This window comes from Mus musculus, chromosome 2 (assembly GCF_000001635.26).
Source record: "Mus musculus strain C57BL/6J chromosome 2, GRCm38.p6 C57BL/6J".
Classification (NCBI taxonomy): Eukaryota; Metazoa; Chordata; class Mammalia; order Rodentia; family Muridae; genus Mus; species Mus musculus.
In genome coordinates, this window is record NC_000068.7 from 132,883,068 (window position 1) to 132,894,407 (window position 11,340).

The following is an 11,340-nucleotide window of genomic DNA, read 5'->3' on the forward strand; positions in this document are numbered from 1 at the left end:
ACAGTAATCCACAGGAGGATGCTAAAGTCCTATGACAAAGTCCTGGGACCACGAAGTATGTGTTTTTCAAATATCTATCACATCCTTCCCCTGATGTGGAGCAGGAACTCTTACCCTGCTGGAGTGTCTCTCCTTTGAGCAACTAGTCTCTTACTCAGCCTCCTCTCTACTTGATGTTTTCCTCAGGAAACCTTTAACTAAGGGCTCAAGTGCAGGGAGTTTATTTGGGGGGTGATCTGAGAAAGCTCAGAGAGTCTGATAGTAATGAGCTGGTGCTGCTATGAAAAGAAAGACTTAGTTAAGCCGGGCATGGTGGCGCACGCCTTTGATCCCAGCCCTCGGGAGGCAGAGGCAGGCGGATTTCTGAGTTCGAGGCCAGCCTGGTCTACAAAGTGAGTTCCAGGACAGCCAGGGCTATACAGAGAAACCCTGTCTCAAAAAAACAAAACAAAACAAAACAAAACAAAACAAAAAATGACTTAGTTATGCGGTAGACTCTCTGGGGGAATGTATCTATCTACTGTTGAGGAATATAGCATTCACACTTTGCTTCTGTATTCTGCTGGTCCCAGGGTTCTTAGTGCTGCAGCTCCCAGACATAGCTGGCTTCTTCTGACATGGAGGGAGTCACTCCAAGGAGGCCCACCTGCTATGGGTAAGTGCTGGGTGTGCCTGGCACCTGGGGAAAATGACGAATGAATGGAGAAAGGCATGATGGGGTCATGGTTGGCCCTAGTGTTGAGATGGTTAAGGAGAAAGTGGAGATGGGGAGGGGACTTATGTAGAAATAGAAAATTGAATCACCATGGGTCTAGAGAGCTTGCTCAGTGGTTTAGAGCACTTACCATCACAGCATATCTAGGTTTGGTTTCTAGCACCCACAGGATACCCCAAAACTATAACTCTGGGTCCATGGGATTCAATGGCTCCTTCTGACCTTTTTTGGGTTCCTGTATGCACAGGGAGCACATACACACACTAGGCACACATATACATATAAATAAAATAAATATCTTTAAAGAAATGCAAATCATCAAGGATTTTGCAATCACAGGTTCCCAGCAGGGCTGTGGGGCAGGGGATTTCTCCTGAAAGATCGCATGGTTAGAATGTTAGAAACACTTGGCTCCCAGGGAAACAGACAGTCAATAATTACACTTCTTCTCTGGGTGTGTGTAAAAAGCAGGGTCAAAAATCCTTACTTTTAGTAAGGTCTTGATCATTTGTTTGGTCCTGCCCCCACCCTGTCCATTTTGGAGATAGAAAACTGAGTTCCAGAGAATATCGTGGCTTGCCTGAAGTCACATAGTTGTGAGTTTCTAGCTAGTGAGGAAAAGGCTGACCTCCCTCTCATAAATCCTTCCAGGCCATTTCCTCACAGTCCCGGGTCTCTCCTGGCCTGGTGTAGGAGTGGAGCTGGCCTGCATGAACTGTTAAGCATTGAATGCTAAGCATTAGTGAGAACTCTAGGACTTTTGACCTGTGCTGTTATGCCCCAGTCCTGAGACTTTCAGAATATATACCCCAGATACAGGATACCCCAGAGATCTTCCAAGGGGGTCCTGTCTGGCTGTGTCCACATCTCTCTGTGAACCTGGAGCAGGGTGACAGGGGTTGACCAGATGACTGCCCAGTCAATGCATCATCAGCTCGGCCTTTCAGATGCCAGCTGGCTCTGGTGAAGGCTTCCCCTCCAGCTGCTGGAGTCGGAATGTGCATGAATAAAGCTTCATTCTTCTCTGACACTTGAGATAAGCTGGCGAAATGGGAGGGTGATTGTGGGAGGATGTGGTACCAGGTTGTCAAGTCTCCGCAAAGGGCCTGCTCTCCTGGAGTGGTATGCGGCGGCACAAAGGCCTCAGGACCCACAACCTGCCAGTGAGGAAGGGGTCTTAAGGAGTAAGATGGTGACAACGGAGACACAGGCTCTACCTCTTAGCGTCAGTAGGACTTCCACATAGGTATCTGTGGAATGTGTAACGTAGGGATGTGTGGGATGTTGAGAATGGAAGAGCCCACCACGTTAAAAAAAAACACGTTAAAAAAAAAAAAATCCATCACTGAAAAGATTCAAACTGAACCGAGGAACCAGGCACAAAGGTGTCACTTTCTTTTGCATGTAGATGTAGGAGGTGAGCTGAAGCAGGCATAGGCTGTGCTCATAAACTGATTCTGGAGTTCTCCACAGCTAGGGATGCACCAGAGAGCAAAGAGCCTTAAGGAGGGACACAGGATGTGGATTGTCATCTTAGAGCTCCTTTACCTTTCTGAGGACAATGGCTGTAAACCCTACCTATTACATGTGGCATTTGTCAAGTAGATCAGCTGGATCAGCAACACAGTGTGCGTGCAGATGCTGGCATATGTGTTGCGAGCTTGCATATAAAATGAAGTCCTGAAGCTGAATCAGACTTGGACCCTGGCCTCCAGCAGAAGACAGACGACGCCACTTATATCTTAGTGTGAGCACACTATCACGAGGAGCTGAGCCATGAGCTGTTTTCAGCTCATTCTGTACTCATCCCTGTATCTTGCTGTATTAGTCAGGGTTCTCTAGAGTCACAGAACTTATCGATAGTCTCTAGATAGTAAAGGAATTTATTGATGACTTACAGTCGGCAGCCCAATTCCTTACAATTGTTCAGTCGCAGCTGTGAATGGAAGTCCAAGGATCTAGCAGTTACTCAGTCTCACACGGCAAGCAGGCGAAGGAGCAAGAGCAAGAGCTAGACTCCCTTCTTCCAATGTCCTTATATTGTCTCCAGCAGAAGGTGGAGCCCAGATTAAAGGTGTGTTCCACCACACCTTTAATCCCAGATGAAAGGCGTAGCCCAGATTAAAGGTGTGTTCCTTAAACTCGGAGATTCAATCTTCTGGAATCCATAGCCACTATGGCTCAAGATCTCCATACCAAGATCCAGATAAGGATCTCCAAGCCTCCAGATAAGGGTCACTGGTGAGCCTTCCAATTCCGGATTGTAGTTCATTCCAAATATTGTCAAGTTGACAACCAGGAATAGCCACTACAATCCACCCCTTGTCAACTTGACACAAGTAATATCTCATGTTCACATGAAACAATAACAAGGTTGTAAATATGCCTAACATGATATAACTCGCCCTCGTACAATCACAAACGCATTAGTAAATTTACAATGGGCATTCATATTACTTTATAATCCTCGTTTTTGCAACTGGTTACGTGGCCTTAATTGGTATTTATAACTACCTTCCTCTACTACCCATTCTGTATTTCCTTCACCTTCAGCCAGCACCTCAGCAGGTCTTGGCTCTTTTCCTGGAGGATTGACCCATACCTTCATTCCTGATGGGTCTGTGTCCTTTGTCATCCTGCTTGGACTAGGCTGTTGTAGTTTCCCATTGACTTTAATCACAGGACATGGTAGTACTAAGAGACGCCCTAAGGGATCTCCTACACTCCAGACATAATCTTGCTTACCACCATTGTGAAGAGGTAATCCAATTTCCCCATGGTAATCTGGATCTATCACCCCTCCTAACACTGTTATTCCTTTTTTAGCCTGTTGGTTTAAGGGCATTAGAAGCCCAAAATGACCAGGGGGAAGTCTGAGCTTCCAGTTCAATGGAATGTTTGTTGTAGCTCCTGGTAGAAGCACTCCCCTCTCTGGAGCCAAAACTTCTAGGCCAGCAGAACCTAGAGTTATGGGGACAGGAAGCAAAAATTTTCCTAGAGGGTCACTAGGAGTGATAGTAAGTGGAACTATTCCGTTTTCCACCCCTTGATTCCTGGACCCATGAATCCTGGCTATGGGTGAAACTGTACCATATATCGAGCGCTGATTCAAAGCATATACTGCCTTCTGAAGAACTCTGCCCCAGCCTTCCAAGCTGTTACCACCTAATTGGCGCTGTAACTGCGTCTTCAAAAGGCCATTCCATCTTTCTATCAGCCCAGCTGCTTCAGGATGATGGGGAATGTGGTAAGACCAGTGTATTCCATGATCGTGGGCCCACTGTCGTACTTCTCTGGCTGTGAAATGAGTTCCTTGGTCAGAAGCAATACTGTGTGGAATACCATGACGATAGATGAGGCATTCTGTCAGTCCCTGAATGGTGGTTTTAGCAGAGGCTTTACGTGCAGGAAAGGCAAATCCATAACCAGAATAAGTATCTACTCCAGTAAGAACAAAACGCTGTCCTTTCCATGAAGGAAGTGGTCCAATGTAGTCAACCTGCCACCAGGTTGCTGGCTGGTCACCTCGAGGAATGGTGCCATATCTGGGGCTCAGTGTTGGTTTCTGCTGTTGGCAGATCTGGCAATCAGCAGCAGCAGTAGCCAGGTCAGCTTTGGTGAGTGGAAGCCCGTGTTGCTGAGCCCAAGCATAACCTCCATCTCGACCACCATGACCACTTTGTTCATGTGCCCATTGAGCAATGACAGGGATGGCTGGGGAGAGAGGCTGACTGTCCACAGAACGGGTCATCTTATCCACTTGATTATTGAACTCCTCCTCGGCTGAAGTCACCTTTTGGTGAGCATTTACATGGGACACAAATATCTTCACATCCTTTGCCCATTTGGAGAGATCTATCCACATACTTCTTCCCCAGATGTCTTTCTCACCAATTTTCCAATTGTGATCTTTCCAAGTCCCTGACCATCCAGCCAATGGATTGGCTACAGCCCATGAGTCAGTGAATAATCATACATCTGGCCACTTCTTCTTACAAACAAACTGTAATACCATGTGTACTGCCTGAAGTTCTGCCCACTGTGAAGATTTCCCTTCACCTGTGTCTTTCAAGGTTGTCCCAGAAAGGGGTTGTAATGCTGCAGCTGTCCACTTCTGGGTGGTGCCTGCATAACGTGCAGAGCCATCAGTAAACCAGGCTCTAGTCTTCTCCTCTTCGGTCAGTTGATCATAGGGAACACCCCATGAGGCTATAGGTGCATGCTTGGCAGCAGATGGCATTGTAACAGGAGTAGAAACCATAGGCATTTGAGCAACTTCTTCATGTAACTTGCTTGTGCCTTCAGGACCTGCTCTGGCCCGATCACGTATATACCACTTCCATTTGATAATAGACTGCTGCTGTGCGCGTCCCACTTTATGACTTGCAGGGTCTGATAGTACCCAGCTCATGATGGGTAATTCAGGTCGCATAGTAACTTGGTGTCCCATTGTCAAACGTTCAGTTTCCACTAAGGCCCAATAGCAGGCCAAGAGCTGTTTTTCAAAGGGAGAATAGTTGTCTGCAGATGATGGTAGAGCTTTGCTCCAAAATCCCAAAGGTCTTTTCTGTGATTCACCTACAGGGGCCTGCCAGAGGCTCCAAACAGCATCTCTATCAGCCACAGACACCTCAGGTACCATCGGGTCTGCTGGGTCATATGGTCCAAGTGGTAGAGCAGCCTGCACAGCAGCCTGGACCTGTTGAAGGGCCTTCTCCTGTTCCAGGCCCCACACAAAGCTAGCAGCTTTCCGAGTCACTTGGTAAATAGGCCTAAGTAACACACCCAAGTGAGGGATGTGTTGTCTCCAGAATCCAAATAGGCCCACTAAACGTTGTGCTTCTTTCTTGGTTGTAGGAGGGGCCAGGTGCAATAACTTATCTTTCACCTTAGAAGGAATATCTCTGCATGCCCCACACCACTGGACTCCTAAGAATTTCACTGAGGTAGATGGTCCTTGAATTTTCGTTGGATTTATTTCCCATCCTCTGATACGCATATGTGTTACCAACGATTCCAAAGTGGTTGCTACTTCCTGCTCACTTGGCCCAATCAGCATAATGTCATCAATATAGTGCACCAATGTGATATTTTGTGGAAGATCCAAACGATCAAGATCCCTTCTAACTAAATTATGACACAGGGCAGGAGAGTTAATATATCCTTGAGGCAAAACTGTGAAGGTATACTGTTGGCCTTGCCAACTGAAAGCAAATTGCTTCTGGTGGTCCTTATGGACAGGTACTGAGAAGAAGGCATTTGCCAGATCAATAGCCGCATACCAGGTGCCAGGAGATGTGTTAATTTGCTCAAGTAACAAAACTACATCTGGTACAGCAGCTGCAATTGGAGTTACTACCTGATTTAGTTTTCGATAATCAACTGTCATTCTCCATGATCCATCTGTTTTCTGCACTGGCCAGATAGGAGAGTTAAACGGAGATGTGGTGGGAACCACCACCCCTGCATCTTCCAAGGCCTTGATAGTAGCAGTAATTTCTGCAATTCCTCCAGGAATACGATACTGTTTTTGATTTACTATTTTCTTTGGCAGAGGCAACTCTAAAGGCTTCCATTTGGCCTTTCCAACCATAATAGCCCTCACTTTACAGTTCAGGGAACCAATATGAGAATTCTGCCAATTTCTGAGTATATCTATCCCAATTATACATTCTGGAACTGGGGAAATCACCACAGGATGTGTCCGGGGACCCACTGGACCTACTGTGAGTCGGACATCAGTCAAAACTCCATTAATCACCTGCCCTCCATAAGCCCCTACTTTAACTGGAGGGCCACAATGTTTCTTGGGATCCCCTGGGATCAGTGTCAACTCAGAACCAGTATCCAGCAGACCCCGAAAAGTCTGATTATTTCCTTTTCCCCAGTGTACAGTTACCCTTGTAAAAGGCCGTAGGTCCCTCTGGGGAAGAACTGGAGAAAGGGTAACAGCAAAACCTTTGAGTGTCTTATCAAGATCCTTCCTCAGCGGAACCTGGCCACCCCTTCATTCAAGGGGTTCTGGATCTGCAAACTGTCTCAAGTCTGGAAATTGATTCACTGGCCGAGATTGCTGTTTACCACGATCTAATGTAGCCTTTCTTTCATTGGGCTGTTTACCACGATCTAATGTAGCCTTTCTTTCATTTGTTTGAGAATTTTTCTGCTTATACAGATCAAACAAATATGCAGTAGGCTTCCTATGTATTTCATTCCTGGAAACACCATGATTGGTTAGCCAGTACCAAAGGTCCAACCGAGTCATGCCATTATAAATTTCACCTCTCCTGTGCTGACCATTACTGGGTATGTTATTATAAACATTCTTTTGTCTACGCTGTCTATTATAATAACTAGGATCACCTTGTCTCCGGCGATTCAATGCTGCCACCTGGCCCTTGTTACCTCGGAATCCAACTAAACCCAGTGAATTTAATTCATCTAATTGAGCAGAAGCATCTCCAATGCTAAGATCTGGCACAAGGAAAAGGGAAAGAACAAAACCCTTCAGATGTGCTGGTGCCCCTCTCACCAATTTGCGTCTTATAGAGCTGGTGAAAGGCATATCTTCTGGACCTTCCCATTGTGGACAATTATGCTTTACACAATATATCCACTCTAGCATTGCAATTTCCCTAAGTCTTAAAATCCCTTCATCAACACTAAGCCACGGAATATCAGGCATCTCCAAGTCATTTCCAGTAGGCCATCTTTTGATAAAGACCTCAGCTAACCATTCAAACAAAGTTTTGACACCTTTTTTAACTATGCGAGCTTCCGTATTAAACCTAGAATCTCTACTCAGAGGACCCATGTCAATAAACTCAGCCTGCTCTAGTTTTATGTTCCTTCCACCCTTATCCCACACCCTTAAAATCCATTCCCACACATATTCACCAGGTTTCTGCTTGAATAAATTAGCAAACTCATTAAGCTCCTTAGTAGTGTAGCGAATTTCCTCATGGACTACACTTTCTACCTCCCCTCTAGAAGCCTGTTTTGCTTTGAGTCTGGTTACAGGTCTAGAAGAAACTATTGGTGGGCCTTGAGAAACATCAGTAGTGAAAGTCATTGCTGGTTTATCAGACTCTGCAAAATTAATTTCCTCATGTGGCGAAGGCATTATTTCAAGGGGTGGGGCTGAGGGTACTACTTCCTCAGGTGGGACAAACCCTTGAGAATCTGAAGATTCAAAATTCTCAGCTTCAACATGGTCTTCCCACACATCCCCGTCCCATGTTGTAGGATCCCATTCTTTGCCAATTAGAGCCCTTACTTTAACTGTCGACACACTCTGAGGCTGAGACTTGAATTTTCGCTGTAGTTCAGCCAGCCTTACAATGAGAGTTTCTGTTTGATTTTCTGCAACTTGAGCTCTATTGCTACAAGAGAGAAGATTCTCGTCAAGGACACACTTAGCAACTTTTAGATCGTTTACTTGTGTCTGGAGCCTTTCGATTTTATCACACAACTCCTTCCTTTCATTCATCATTCTTTCCACAGATACTAATAGCAGCCAGCCAGTAAAACCATTTTCCGATTTTTTCCCCATCTTGTAGAAAGCTTTGTGCACTGAATCACCTAATTCATTAAGAAAATCAAGGGCATTAGCTTCTTTAAGTTCGGAATATAGTTTCAACCATGGGTCTTCAAAATTCTCTGAGCTCCCAGGAGGGAGAGAATCTGGAGAGGTTTCAATAGTTGAAAGTGCTGGTGGATCAACAAGCCAATTCCAGTATTTTAAAAGATTCATCCTTGTACTTCTGTTACTCTAGAACCACTCCTGGTACCAACTTCTGTATTAGTCAGGGTTCTCTAGAGTCACAGAACTTATCGATAGTCTCTAGATAGTAAAGGAATTTATTGATGACTTACAGTCGGCAGCCCAATTCCTTACAATTGTTCAGTCGCAGCTGTGAATGGAAGTCCAAGGATCTAGCAGTTACTCAGTCTCACACGGCAAGCAGGCGAAGGAGCAAGAGCAAGAGCTAGACTCCCTTCTTCCAATGTCCTTATATTGTCTCCAGCAGAAGGTGGAGCCCAGATTAAAGGTGTGTTCCACCACACCTTTAATCCCAGATGAAAGGCGTAGCCCAGATTAAAGGTGTGTTCCTTAAACTCGGAGATTCAATCTTCTGGAATCCATAGCCACTATGGCTCAAGATCTCCATACCAAGATCCAGATAAGGATCTCCAAGCCTCCAGATAAGGGTCACTGGTGAGCCTTCCAATTCCGGATTGTAGTTCATTCCAAATATTGTCAAGTTGACAACCAGGAATAGCCACTACACTTGCAGTACTCATCCAGGATACGTGTGCTGGGTGTTGGACGTGAAATGGCCTCAGAGGCCCTGCCAAGGTGTGGTTTCTTGTCCCTGGCACTGCTGAGGGGTCTTTTGGAAACTTTAAGAGGTAGGGATTACTGGTAGGAAGCTGTCTTATCAGAAATATACTCTTGAAGGAGCTATTAGAACCCAGCCCTTCATCTTTCTTTGCTTCTTGCCCACCAGGAAGTGAGCAGGGTTGTCCCACTACCTTCTACCACCAGATTGTACTGCCGTACATAGACCCCAAATGATGGGCACTCTGCTATGGACTGAAACCCCTGAACCTGTGTGCTAAAACAACTCTTTCCTCCTTTCAAGGTGGTTGACTACCTTGCGTTTTTGTTACAGGAACAGAAAGCTAACAACACCCTTGTTTAACTGATATTTGCTGAATGCATGTTTATTGATTATTTTGTGCCTTTCTATTTCTGATTCCCATTCCAGTGCAAATGTTGATGAGCAATTAATTGACCTTTAGATGAAACAGACTAAAGGTGCAGAAAGTATCAACTGCAGCATTCTCCTCCTCCTGGAATGTTGAAATTGTGTACAGAAACTAGCAAACACAGCAGCTTCCTCCTCCCAGAGGAGGCTCATCTCCATCAGAGAACACAGCCCACCCCATCCCAGCTTTTCTGCATGGATGTCCTTCCTTCATTTCCTGTCACCCCAGTTAGGCCAATCCCTAAACCATGCAGGTTACTGCACCTTATTCAACAAAACATGGTTTAACATGAACATTGCACATGCAAGTTGCTGTAGAAAAATGATAACAAATAATACCCAAGTTTCTTAGGATTACAAATCATTGTTAGGGTTGTGTAACCTGAGCACTTTTATTTTGTAAAGATTTTCCTAAATATATTAGAAATCTAAACCTGATTACCTGATTGTCCATCTCTAAAACATTCCAAATAAAGAAACATAACTATCCACACCAATTGCTATGTAAGATTACACACTACTGGCCTCCTAACAAGTCTGTTTTGTTTGTTTGTTTGTTTGTTTGTTTTTTTTTGAGACAGGGTTTCTCTGTGTAGCCCTGGCTGCCCTGAAACTCACTTTGTAGACCAGGCTGGCCTCGAACTCAGAAATCCGCCTGCCTCTGCCTCCCAAGTGCTGGGATTAAAGGCATGCGCCACCACTGCCCAGCCTCCTAGTAAGTCTGATGGAGGAATTTTCTCAACTAAGAGTCCCTCTTCCCAAATGACTCTAGATTGTGTTCAGCTGACATAAAACCAACAGACACCCAAAGCACTTTCATCAATTCCAACAAACTGTACCCACTAAATGGCAGCTCCCTCTGCCTACCTACTTAGCTCCTAGTAACTTCTGCTGTATTTTATTTTCCTTCATTTGCCTACTTAAAGTACTCCATGTAAATGGAATCAAATGCATCTGTCCTTTGTTCCTGGATTATTTCATTAAACATATTTTCAAGGTCCACTCACATTATATTATATATTAGATTTCATTCCATTTTGTGAGTGAATAGCAGTGCTTGTTATTTTAAGCAACCAAACTTGTGTGATTTGTTATGGTTGCCATGGGAAACTAATTTGTGTGATGAGAGAGAAAAAGATGTGAAGGTGACTCCTCAGTGTTTGGCTGAGAGTTGGGTGGTGGACCAAGGCAGAAATCTACAAATGCAACAGATTAGGTGTAGGCTCTGTTCTGGGCCATGTTGAATTGGAGATGGCTGTTCCGTCTTCAAACGACATGCTGAGGAGACGGTTGGCTAGGTTTCTCTGGAATTCTCCCCAAGTGCTGGGGAGTTGCAGCTTTGGGAGGCAGCAGCACACAGATGGTTTCTGAGGAAAATTGATGGGCTGTACTCACCCAAGGAATGTGTCTACACCAAGGAAGAAGCGGCACGGTCAACCCAGCATTGAAAGGTGCAGCAGAGGAAGCCAGGGCAGCTGGGTGGGGGTGGGCAGAGGGCTGGCAGAAAGCTCAGGGAAACTTGGCTCAGGAGATTGAGAATGGTTTTTCCTAGAAAAGCATGGCCAGTTGGGTTCTGAGCCAACAGGCAAGGGAGAGATACTTACGATTTGAATACGAGGGGTGTGCTGTGCAGACATAAGCAAGTAAGGTGTGGGCTAAAGACAGGAGACAACGTGTGTTAGTGTTCTTAGTGCTTCTTCCTAGTGCCGTGGTGATAAAACACTGGCACAAGATTTAAATAGCTTCCAAAGTTTATGTGTATGTGTGTTTTGCCTACATGTATGTCTATGCAACACATGTGTGTCTTGTGTCCTCAGAGGCCAGAAGAGGGTGTTGGTTCTTCTGGGACTGGAG

The 11,340-nt window shown here is 45.2% G+C and overlaps 1 protein-coding gene across 1 annotated transcript in view; it reads right to left on the bottom strand.

Annotated features, from left to right (window-relative positions):
* Positions 1-10,943, bottom strand: part of Lrrn4 (leucine rich repeat neuronal 4) — a 27,325-nt gene extending 16,382 nt beyond the window's left edge. Inside the window, exon 1 of the mRNA XM_011239602.2 lies at positions 10,882-10,943. The gene's annotated coding sequence lies outside the window, so the exon portion shown is untranslated. The remainder of the gene's footprint in view (positions 1-10,881) is intronic.
* Positions 10,944-11,340: the final 397 nt, after the last annotated feature.